This window comes from Gekko japonicus, unplaced genomic scaffold, assembly GCF_001447785.1.
Source record: "Gekko japonicus isolate JY-2015 unplaced genomic scaffold, Gekko_japonicus_V1.1 scaffold651, whole genome shotgun sequence".
Taxonomy (NCBI): domain Eukaryota; kingdom Metazoa; phylum Chordata; class Lepidosauria; order Squamata; family Gekkonidae; genus Gekko; species Gekko japonicus.
The window spans coordinates 164,805-177,858 of record NW_015161970.1 but is presented as its reverse complement, the minus strand read 5'-3'; the positions used below and the strand labels follow the sequence as shown (position 1 = coordinate 177,858).

The following is a 13,054-nucleotide window of genomic DNA, read 5'->3' as shown; positions in this document are numbered from 1 at the left end:
TCCTCCACAGTCCCAAGCTTGGTGACGGCTGCATCCTAAGGATGAAACCAGTCTATCTACAAAGTTGCCCACTCAGCATCCTATGTCTAATTTTGATTGTCTCTGCTGCCCCATAGAAAGTAGAGAGGAGCCTTTTTAATGGAAGAAATAAATATACAATATCTGTCATAACTTCTGTCTCTGTTGAAGATGTGGGATGTGTTTTAATCTTCCTGCAGAGGCAGATTCAGAATTTTATGCTCTAAAACTTTGAATGCTATAATTCTGTGTGGATTCATTTTGGTCTACGACCGTTGAAATCAATAGCCTTAGACTAGAATAACTCTGCACTGGAAATCCCTGAAGTTTCTGCCTGCATTTTTGAAGGAACTATTTGTATCACTTGATTCATGTATCCCATAGCCTTTCCAAGCTAAATAACTTTTGTTCTCTTATCACATCTCATGTACAATATCATCATATTGCCTCTAAACTTTTTTTCACTTGATCTGGTATAAATATATTGCTCTTGAATATGAGTGACCAAAAGTGGAAATAGCATCCCAATTCAGACCTTACTAGCACTTTGTGCAACAAGTAATGCTTTCCAGCACTTTCTGAAACAGCAGATCGCCATCTAAGGCTGTTGCTGCATGAAACACTTGTTCTGTATATTCTCTGTATGCGGTCACACTTCTGACTCAAGGGCTGTCACAATTCTACTTCCTGATGAGTTGCTTTCCTCTGCTTTTTCTTCATTTTTTTCTAACTTGGTCAATCTCACTTTCACTTGCATATGATCCAGTGAGGGATTGCATTTTAGTTCCATCAGCATTTTTGTCAATGTAGAGGCAGTGATGTGCAACCTTCCCTCCTCCCTTTTTACTTTGCACATGCACTACATCTACACAGGAGGGAGGGAGGTGGACACAGCTCCATGCTCTCACACTCTCATTCACACACAAACACTACACACTCTCTCTCCTGTCTTGCCTTCCAAGCCTTGGATTCCTGGCTATGGGAAAGTAGCAGCCACAACCAGCAGGAATCCTCTCTTACTGCCACACCCTATTTCCAGACACACTGGGGGTTCCCTGTGCCAGAGCTTCAGGAACGGTAAACCCACTTTGTCTGATCAGCTCTGAGCTCAGTGGCGTCTCTTAGTAGCCAACACATTAAAGAGGAAAAAAGGAACTTCAGTAACTAAGCATGCCATTCTACTGTAGGACAAGCGGGATGTGGAAGTGGCTGGATGTGTGTAGGGCCTTTTAAAAATGTGGCATACTGTACAGTCTCCACAAAAAAATGCTTCTGGTGCATTTCTTCCAGAAACTTTGGGGCAAAGGTGGTCTGAAAAAATGTGGGAAAGTTGGGGGGAAATCAGCAGAGGAACAACTGGAAAACACTGTATAAGGTTTGAGGAAAACTAACATAGGCTGCGGTCACACGGAACATTAGCCACGCTAGAGAGCCGGAAGATAGGCGGATTTTCCGGGTGCGATCTCACCGCCACATCTGGGAAGCGTAGAGCTCCCGTGGTTCACCCGAGGCTTCCTGCCGAAGATGCGGGGTAAAAAACTAGTACCTCCGAGGTACTAGTTTCCTGTAACCGCGGGGCAAGGGCGGGCGTCTGATCGCGTTTCCGGTGGCATCCGGCGCCCGCCCATGTCCTCTTGCAAAAAGGGTTTTTTCCCCCTCAAGTCTCCATGGATGCGCACAAGCACCCAACGGAGCATGCGCATACTTTGGTGTACAAAAAGAAACAAACCTGTTTGCCGCACCGCGCCGCTTCTTTGCCGCATGGCAGAATTGTCCTATGATCAGCACCTCCCCCTACCCACGGGACCTCCACTGAACCTCTACGGGAGGTCTGATCGTGCAACCGCGCGTTATTTAGCCCCGGGGCAAACAGCCATGCCTCCCCCCCCCCCCCCGCGCGATTTTTTTTTGTCTGCTCGTGCACCCGCGCGTTATTTAGCCCCGGGGCAAACAGCCATGCCCCCCCCCCCCCCCGCGTGCGATATCCGGCCCGTGTGACCGGGGCCATAGCTAAGAAGCCAAGCTGGAGCAAAAACTCCATGTGGAAATTATCTAAGAGTGGCATTTAGTTTTATAGTACCACCACAGTGCTGCATAGGGTAGTGTTAGGCGAGTGAATTCACCATGGCTTGAATCATAGTTGGATTAGCAGTTACACAGATCATCTGAATCTGTCAGCATAGCTGATGCAGAGCAAGGTAGCACATTGTCTAAGCAACCATGCCACCTTAACATCTTGTTTCATGCTCCATGCATATGGAAGAGGAGGCAGCAACAGCAGATCTATCGGCACTTACAATTACTTCCACAAAAAGCACAATGCACTTTCAGCAATCTTCATAACAGTTTTATCAAGACCACGTAAGGGGTTAAAGCTACCAACCTCTGAGCAAGCATCAGCCATTGCTACTGACCTCAGCTGCCCAGTCTGATGACTGCTTGGAAAAAAGTGACACACAAGTACAAGATATATCTTATTTTTAACTGCAGAGTAAAAATTTGAGGGCAAGGGGACTTCTAACAATAATTGGTATTAAGAGTAGGGGAAATTCACATTGCACTCATTATTTTCAAACTTTACAGCATAGCTACACATAACCATCTTGTGATCAATGAAGATCCCTAAATCTTTTTCCTCTCTTCTAGTTTTTTAGCTGAAAGAATTTTTACACAGGTTTGAAATAAGACAGAAAATTTTCATATATGAAGCTCGGGATCTGAGTGTGAGATTTTGTGTCAAAGCTTAGTGCTTTAGAGTAGTTGTTATCTTTTAATTGTTTCAAATTGGGAAATGTCAGCCAGGAATGGACATTTACTGTCAGTTGTCAAACACAAAATAACATTGCATGGCAAGTATCAGGTCAAACATTAATGCAGTTGCATGTCATATACTGTCAAATATCAAACCTCATGACAAAATCAAATCTCATGTCTAATAATTTTATATGAATATTTAAAATATTTTAAGGATATTTAATCGTTTACATAAAAATTCACTGAAGACAACTTGGGGAAGCAAATGTTTTCAGCTATATCCTGGAAACATATTCCACGGTCCACCTTTTTCTTGATTTGTTAAGTTCTGCTTCTGTGAACTGGTTATTCTGGTATCTTTTGAGTTCACAATACAGCAAGTCCTGGAAGAGATTTTTTGGGGGGAGGGGGGAGCATCCATTTGAAACAGCCAAGCACACTGTATACATCCCAAACTGTGAGGACAGCTTGACCAAAGTTGCTTCGTAGCATAACTCAAAACATGTGGACACATGGGAAAGAAACCATTGCATCTTCTATATGGTTGCATCTGAAAATGTATATGATGACACAAGGTCAGTGTGCTACGAAATTATTATAATACCAAACCTCACCCTAAATTAGGTTATCTAGCATTGCAGGCACTGCCTAATATGTTTAAGAAATATCATTATTTGTTATAATGCATAGAGCCATTAGCAAAATTCTAATCAATCAAAACAGGAAGGTCTGAATTCCTATTACTTGTAGGTCCGTGATCATGACACTTTATTTAAAAGTTTCCATTTTATTTGTCATTCATGCACTCCTTTAATTCATTCATAACTTCCTATCCCCAAGGGATAGGTAACAGTACTTAGGTGTGGGAATGTCCCTAAGAAGGATAATCTGCTGGGATGCGTCTGCTGTCTTCTGCACTGCTCCAGCCTCTTACTTCAGTGTGGCAAAGCATAAGAAAGGAGATCTGGAAAGGAGCATCCTTCCTTGCGTGGCTGTTCACTGGGAATCAATTATGTCCCTTGGCAATAAAAAGTAAAAAAGGATTCAGGCTGGATACTTCCGGCTCCTTCCTAGCCAGTCTTGAGCAGAGACTGACAGGCTATTAGCGGTGATGCTGGAACTCTGTTCAATTATAATATGGCCAAGTTGAATCTTTTTTCCTGGTTGAACTCTTCTTTGATGAAAGCAATAGTCCACAACCTAGTGCCCCAAGATTCACACAGGGGGATTGGAGCTATTGACACAGGCTCCATCCATTTCCCAAAAGAAGTAGTAGGACAACATTTTAAAAGTCACACATGATTGTGTTTAAATTAAAGCACCATTACCATTTCCTGTTTTTCTTGCTAAGAGTTCATACAAATAAAAAAGGTCTTAATTGCTTCACAAAGATAAGCAAAGTCGTGCTTCTCAAAATCTGCAGGAAGTCTGTCCTACAATAGAGACTGACCACCCAAGAATGCATCATTACCTTTTAAACTTGCTACAAGCAAGGCACCTCCAGGAGGATAACTTTAGTTTACCATAGAAATTATAATAAAACATAGAGCAAGAGGCAGTCTCTGATTTACTTAGACTCTCGATAGTTTATTGCTAAATCCAGCATCTTGAATTGTGCCCAGAAGGGTATGCGTACTCCTACCTCTATGCAAATGCATAGAGGCCTCTCTGTACATAGATACTTCAGATGCTACAGATAAAAGCTCGGTGAGTGTTATCCAGAGGGTGACACTGCAGAGTAGACCGTGCATATTTTGCCATGCTTCTGGCACAAGCTGATATCCTGGCTCTAGCACGTGTGTCCAGCATCCAATAAACTTCTCAGCAAGAATAACAGAAATGTTAGGCTTTAGGTCAGACAAATGATTACAGACCTGTAATATAAAATATAAGATAACTATATGGTAAAGGGATATAAATCCAGATCCATAGTCCTTCAAAGGAAGTCCCATGTAGATGTATATCATGGCGGTATGGGGGACGACGACAACAACCTTTTCCTTACCCTAGTGAGATTCCTCATTCTGGATCCTGTAGTAAGATAGTTTGTGCTGACACAGAATGGTTTTCTACCCTGTGCTGGGGGCGTCTGTACCGATTATATGCCACATAAAATGTATAGTTCTCTTAGTTTAATAAGAAATAAAGAGATCTTTAGGTATTTCAGTAGAATGAATTAAACCATGGATGTTTTAGTTCATAAATAAATTATAATTTAAGAAATGCTTTAATGAAATGCAATTGTCTAGTAAATGTAATAAACAAGCTGTTAAAGACACACATACAAGCACAGCAAATTGACAATAAATTAAGATTCGTACTCTTGAGTATAACACTTTCACAGAAGCAGCACAGACTTGAGTTTTTAGATTCTATGTTACAATTACTTTTCCTTTAGTGATTTATATCTGTAGACAAGTGAGACACCCCTTTGTCATAGTCTCTAGCATACTGCCACTGCTGCACTTACCATTGTTTATAGGATTGGATCCAACACATACTTCCACAAATATAATTGATTTCTGCCCACAAAGTGAGATTTTCCTGCTTCCCCCTCCTGCTACAGTCCAAAATACCCCCCTAATGCTGCTCCTGGGGGAAAGGGTATCCCCAGGAATAATAGGGGATTTGGAGGTCTGTAGCAGATGGGGGGATAGGCAAAAATCACTACCCTTTCTTATTGAAAGGGGATTAGATGAATTAATGGAGGATCCATCCTTCAGTGACTCTTACTGATGATGACTAAAGAGTACCTCCACATCTAGAGTTCAGTAAAGCTCTGAATACCAGTACTAGGAGGCAGCATCAAGGGAAGGACTTAGCCTCTATGCCATTTGCTGGCCCTTTGGGGTAACTGGTTGGCAACCAGGGCTCTTTGTAGCAGGTACTCATTTGCATATTAAGTGACACACCCCTAATGTAGCCAATCCTCCAAGAGCTTACAGTAGCTCCTGTAAGAAGAGCTCTGTAAGCTCTTGGAGGATTGGCTACATTAGGGGGTGTGGCCTAATATGCAAAGGAGTACCTGCTACAAAAAGAGCCCTGCCTGAGTAAAACAGGGTGCTGGACTAGATGAACCACTGGTCAGATCAAGAAAGAGTCTTCTTATGTTCCACTCATGGAAATGCTTCAATAGATCCAATTTATAATATCCTTCAAAAACCACATTTCCAGTTGACTGAATACAGAAAGAGCTAGAAATGTGGTTGCAAACTAAAGGGTAAAGCAGGTAGCTCCACTGAATGGATCCTTGATGCTCTGTAGGGTGTCATGTTGTGTCAGATCACATCAGTGATTCATGTAGTTTGATTTGGTCTTCTAACCAAAAGTCTGGCCCACAAGTAGAAAGTTAAGAGCCTATCCATGTATTGTGCTTGATAGCAAATAATGTTTCTGAAAATGGAGGCCCCTTAACAATTATGGCCAATATCCTCTAATAGTTATGCCTTGTGGATCCATGGGTCTATCAGAGAAAATGTAAGATACTCAATTGCACAGCATTGATCCACGTATGAAAAAATATATCAGCATTATCTGCCAAAGCAAAGAATGAGCTAAATGCATAAACAGAATCCAGCTTTCTGGTCCCACCACTTCAATCACTAAAAAAAACCAACCACACAGACAGAACCAGTGAGGAAAGGCTAACTACTTGTATCTGTAACACTGTATCTGAGGAAGCGTGCGTGCACACAAAAGCTCATACCTTGAATAAAACTTTGTTGGTCTTAAAGGTGCTATGGGACTCAAAGTTGGTTCTGCTGGTTCAGACCAACATGGCTTACCCAACTGAATCTACTTGCCTTTACTATAAGATTGTTTACTACTACTTCTACTACTGCTGCTGCTATTTTACTAGTGGTAGTGGTAGTAGTAATGTTAATGTTATTATTGTTATTGTTATTATTATTGGTATGCACACACCACCTGATTCTGATAAACACCTGGCACATGTATCAAGAGGGAGAAGGAGGAAGAGAGAATTCATATATAGCATTATCTCACGTTTTCAAAACACTTCTCACACAGACTCTCACCACAGGATAATTTTCCCACTGCGATCTACATGTTGTAGAACAAGCCACGATGTGATTTGGCTACCATGTTATGGGTTTTCCCAACAGTGAATGCCTGTATTGTAGATAATTTTTAAAGTCATGGTTGCTGTAATGCATGAGGTGGTAAATGAAACCAGGGAGAGAACTTATCAAGGAGCTACAAATAATTAAACTTGTGTACGAGGCCTGAATGATAATGACAACCTATCATGGGTGAGGATGTCATGGGGGAAAAAATCCATTTGCACCCTTGGAGATCAATTTGAATTTGAAAACCTAGAAATTAGAAACCCTGCTTCCAGCAAACCAGGAAATCTAAGGGGTGAAAAAGAAAAGAGCCCCATGTCCTCTAAACTCCCTGAAGTTTGACATGGCAGGGCCCAAGTATGGAGTGCGCAGGTGATGTCTGAACTACAGGTTATGTTAACATATGATCACCACAGAGACTTGCAGCAGAACACCAGCTGTTCCTAGTGGGAATTTAAATCTGAAGCACTGCAGGTTGGGTTGCAAGGCCATGCCTATTACCCTGGAGGAGGTTCAGAGGTGGGGGATGGTGGGAGGGGGGAGACATCCTGTCCACTGCTGTGTCACTTCTGAGGACAATCTGGAAGTGATGTAGGGTAGCTCTAAGGATTGCCAGAAACGCTGGGGTTCTCTCAGACAGGCAGTATGCCAGAGGCCTCCCACCATAACCAGAGATCTGGCAGCCCTAGCTGCAGGGAACTGATTGGGACCACAGTGTGGGGGGGATGCAACTTCAGCCTTCCCCCTCGTGTCGTTTTCCTGTCCCAAAATGGCCACAGGCATTATTTGCACATTCAGTGCACATGCAAACCCCAGTGTGGCACATAACCCCCTCAGGAGCATTTTGGCTTAATAATGTAGCATGGAGGAGAATACATAATGATTTTTAAAATTCTGATTATTCATATACTTATATTTTTCTGGTTTATTAAGTTTTTATTAGGATTTAATAAAAGCCTGTTAAGTGGTAAGGCCTCTCCTTTGTAGGTTAGAGTGTCTTTTTAGCTGATGCTAGCAGACAAGAGGGGGCTGCGGTGGCTCAAGTGGTTAAGACGCCGAACTGCAGACCAGAAGGTCAGTAGTTCAGCAGTTCGAGACCCGAGTGCCACAAGACAGAGTGAGCTCCCGTCTCTGGTCCCAGCTCCTGCCAACCTAGCAGTTCGAAAGCAAGAAATTGCAAGTAGATAAATAGGTACTGCTTCGGTGGGAAGGTAACAGCGTTCGGTGCACCTTGGCGTTTAGTCATGCCAGCCCCATGACCACGGAAACGTCTCTTGTCAGCACTGGTTCTTTGTCTTGGAAACAGCGATGAGCACTGCATCCTTAGAGTTGGATTTGACTGGCTTTCAAGCAAGGGAAACCTTTACCTAGCAGAAGAAACAAAATCCTTTTTCCCCCCTTTCGAGTTGTTTGGATGAAATAGCTATTTAGCTGTCTGGTGTTCTTAACAGGCCTTCAGTGCAGTATTGCTGATACAGCAGAAGATAGGTTTTTCAATAGATATAGTGAGAAAGACCTGGTATTTTTGGCCACTGTGTGACAGAGTGTTGGACTAGATGGGCCTTTGGCCTGATCCAACATTGGTGTCTCTTATGTTCTTATTATGTTAGATGTATTTGCTTGATGTATAGAGTTCATGGTTTTAGTTGTTTGGGGTACAACTCTGCAGTGCCTGGGTCAACAAGGGCTCTAGTTTTATATCAGAAAACAACACCTTTTGTTTGGGTATGAAGAATCCTTGGGTTAGGTTAAGGTTAGGTTAAATAAGCATTTACGATATCATGTAGGCACGCCTTTTCCTGTAACTGACCAATGAATGAATGACTACTCAGATGATGCTCTGATATTTTGTGACCAATTATGATTTCTGGATGTTATCTTTCTGACTATATCATTCTTGGTATAAAACTTCATGTACTTCCTGATATTGCTCAGAAAGCAGTCAATTTTTGATAGGCTGGTTTGGCCTGTTTTCAGATATTTGATTGCAATTAAATATCCAAAGAACTTCCTCCTCATTGTGGCTTCCTTTGGGGGGGGGATATATTTGTACAACAGCAAGATGGTGTGGGAGGAAGGATGAAGACCCTCAGCCCCTGCACCATGGTCCCAATCCAAATACGGCACCTGTGGAACTTCAGAATTAAGTTCCCATGGAGAACCTGTTGCTGCTGTATAGCTGCAATTCCCCATGGCAAGCACATTGGCTCCTTTATGTTATTCAGGAACAAAATTGAAATGTTTCTTTTATGACGCATAAGACCATACATGTGAAAAGAGGCTGTGCAGTGATGTCATAGGTTTATAACAGGCCCAGATAATGTTTGGGCCCTGCCTATAATATTTACCATGCATGAACCAAAGAAGTGTGATATGGTACTGTTGAATGACAGCCTGCACCAAGTTTGGGCTAGATCAGTTTTCTTAGAAAAAGAGGCCATGGGAAAAGGGGTGTAGTACCCTTATATTCTTGGGGATAGAAAGAGAGGGATATGAGTATTTAATGGGATCTTAGTTTTCTTTTAGAAGTTGACAAATTTTTGTCTATTTAAACATATCCTTTTTGTCTATTTAAACATATCCATTTCTTAAGCTTTCAGAGTGAATGTGTTTGCTCACTGAAGTTCTGTAAATGTATCCTCAGTGATTTTTTGGTGCACTTAGATGTTGACTGGATTGTTATTGTGAACTTAATTGCCTTTTGAGTTACATTTGAATATCAGCCTTTTGATAAACTTGGTGTTGAGTTCGTCTTGGATTACAGTATTTCAAAAAATGGATTCTGAAGCACAATGTCTGCCCACAATAGATAGTGACACATAGGGAATAGGGGTGTACATTTCTTTTCTTTATCCAGTTTGGGTCTATTATACCCCTCAAAAAATCCGGGATTTCCGAAAAATCCTGGATCCCAATACCAGCAAAGTATTCAGATCTGGGATTTTTCAGAAATTTTGAATTTTTTCAGGTCCAATAGACTGCAGATAGGGAAAAAACAGGGGGGCGGAAACAAAAACCCTGGAGCTGCAAAGCCTGGTTTAAATGGACTGCAGAAGAAGGGGGACATCTGATAGGTGGGGAGTCTTCCAGCTGTTTCTCCACTCTTCTCTGCAGTCCCTTTAAACCAGCCTGGTTTAAATGGATTGCAGAAGATGTGGGAAGAACAACTGATAGGTGGGGAGCAGTGTCTCTGCATCTCAGCTATTTCCCCGATCTTCCTGGTTCCAAAAATATCCAGGATTGGGGGGGGGGGTGTCCCAAGTACTTTTGGGGTGCCGAAATATACCCTCAAAATACCAGTAAGGTAATTTTTTAGGTATATTTTCAGCTCAGGAAGATCCAAAAGGACACCCCTAATAGGGAACCTGGTGGTGAGTCTACAATTTGAGTGGAGGGAGGCTTCAATCCTCTAACAACCCCCAGCTGTGTGAAAAATTTTTAAAAGGCAGGGTAGCTACATTGGGGTGGCTTGGGACTTCCCTCAGTCACTATTTGCATTTAAGCTTTTTTCACTCTTCATCCGTTTTACAGCTTGCTATGTTTTCATTAATTCCCTTCTTCCTCCAGGAACTCAGAGATATACATGAGATCAGGTATACAAGTGCATAGAATTGGTGTTGAATACGAAGTTTAGACTGGACCCTGAAAATCTTGTTGATGGCCGTGAAAAATGCTGGCTAAACTTTAAGCCGCTCTCCATCTTGCTCCACCCTATTTCTCCAGCCTTGGATTAGGTTGACATGAGGAATTCTAAATAGTTCTTTCCTGGCTTTTGGTCATGGTTGCACTTGATGTCTGTTAATTAACTACATCTGATGTTACTGTTGTTGTTATTAGCCATTCAGTTGTGTCCGACTCTTGGTGATTCTGTGGGCCAGCTCTCTACACATTTTCTGATCTTGTACTGTTTCTTTGCGTTGTTCCATGCTCAGGCTGGTGTAGAAGGTAGCAACCTGCCTCTCTTTGGGATAGAGTTGCTAGGAGCACATTATATGGCTTTATGGTGCAACAGCATTCTACCCCATAGGGTTGCCAGGTCTCCCCGGGCCGTGGACGGGAGGGGAAGGGAGGGTTGCCAGATCCAGGTTGGAAAACTCCTGGAGATTTGGGCATGGAGCCTCAGTGGGGTAAAATGCCATAGAATCCACTCTCCAAAGAATCCATCTTCTCCAGCAGAACTGATCACTGTAGCCTGGAGATGAGCTGTAATTCCAGAGGATCCGCAGGTCCCACTTGGAGGCTGGCAAACCTACTTGCCCTGTAATTGAGGGTACTTTCTCCCCCGACTTCCCATTCCAGCTTGCAGCCCAATCAGGAAGCTGGGCAGAAAGTTGCTAATTGCCTCTCCTTCCGGATAGCGTGCCACCGCCTCAGGCAAAAACCAGCCCTTTGCTCTCTCCTAGTGTCGCCCAAGGTCGACACCACAGGGATATATTATTATTTATTACTACAAGGCACAAACTCAGGGTAGCTACAAGACAAGTTCTCGGTAAAGCTAATCAAAATAAAGAAAAGTTATTGGCTAGTTGTTTAACATCCTTATAGCATATGTTCTTCATTAGTTGCATGGTGCCCCCACCCCAGGCGCACCTGCAAACATCCTGTAGCATCATTCTCTTTTATCATCTCTCATCGCAATGTATGCATGAGCAAGTGCACTGCTCTCAACAGCAACAGAAAATGCAACGAGTTCCCAAACAAGGGAGTAGCTCCCCTTTCCAGGCCCCTTGCCATGTGGACTCCTAGGACCTTAGCCAATCCGGGTGCCACGTCCTGGGGCTCAAGCCTGCCAGAAGAGCTAGCATGTTTTCCCTTTAGGTTGCCACAATGCTCTTTATTCAGTGGAGTGCATCTTTCCCATACTCCGGTAGTCACAGAGAGGCCAATCCACATTTCCATCACCATAACCAATGTTCCCTCTAAGCTGAGTTAGTGTGAGCTAGTTCACAGTTTTTTAGCCTCCAGCTCAAACATTTTTGTCTTAGCTCAGGAAAGACAGCTCCAGAGCAAACTAATTCATGCAGTAGCCAAATCGCTCACAACTATAAAGCCAGTAGCTCACAAAGTAGAATTTTTGCTCACAAGAAATCACAGCTTAGAGGGAACATTGACCATAACTGTCACTGCATATCTTGCCTATCGGCCCCTCATCCACAACAGGATTCTATTGATTTTTTTTTTAAATATAGAATATATTGCCTGCTGTTCTCATTAATTGCAAAAATGATGTACTGATTACTTCGGAGGAAGGGTAGTAGTAGATGTATTTGATGATGGAGTTAATTATATATCCACTTGAAAGCCAAGGTGTGAGGTTTCTAAGAATCTTAGGAAATAATACTGTACTCTGTTCCGTTTCTTGAGCAGAACATCATCTAAGCAGCTTTTGATGATCACCTTCATAGCTTATGAAGTAATTTTGAAATAATCTACATTTGATGTCTTTCGAATGAGGATATTGTATGCATCCCCATACTTCTTTCTAATTAGAGGCACACTCTTTAAAAGGTTTTTAAAGTGTGGGCTATAACTACCTTTCACAAACTGGTTGCTACTAGGAAGGGAGCTTGCATTTATAAAAGTAGCATTACACTGTAGGCCTACTTCACACAAACAACAGGTGACTTTTAAAAATGTCACAGAAGTATGGTGGGAGGAGCGCTGCCTCCCACCAACAGTGTTTCTTTAACGTTCCAGTAGCCACATAGGAGGGACCTATGCAGTTAGCATTTCTGTTTTCCAGAGATAGTGATTCTGTTGGGAAGACAAGGTTAGTAATATCTGCAGAAAAGCCATAATGCACCTTTCTCACATGGAGTCTGCTTTACCTGTCTTGATCCTGTAATTCTCATGGAGTCCTTCTGCTTTACCTGTCTTGATCCTGTAATTCACAATCCCACTGATTGGCACTCTGAGCTATTAGTAAGAGTTGTGCGTAGGTACGGTATAGCTTGCCAGGTTTCAATGTACTGGATCAGTTTATCAGGACCTTTTCTCATAGTGTGACTGTTTCTTCTTTGGCTGATGGATCAGCTTAGTCAAGCTTTCAGCATTTGTGTCACGTGTAACTCCTTTCCTTAATGGTCACATGCCCCCCCAGCAATGTTGCCGACTCCAGGTTGGAAGATTCCTGAGGATTTGAGGGGGTGAAGCCTTGGGGAGGTGGGGTTTGGGGAGGGGAGGAACCTTAATCAGGG

The 13,054-nt window shown here is 42.6% G+C and overlaps 1 protein-coding gene across 1 annotated transcript in view; it reads left to right on the top strand.

Moving 5' to 3' along the window:
• Positions 1 to 13,054, top strand: part of SCAF8 (SR-related CTD-associated factor 8) — a 125,071-nt gene that overhangs the window by 110,084 nt on the left and 1,933 nt on the right. The window lies entirely within an intron of this gene.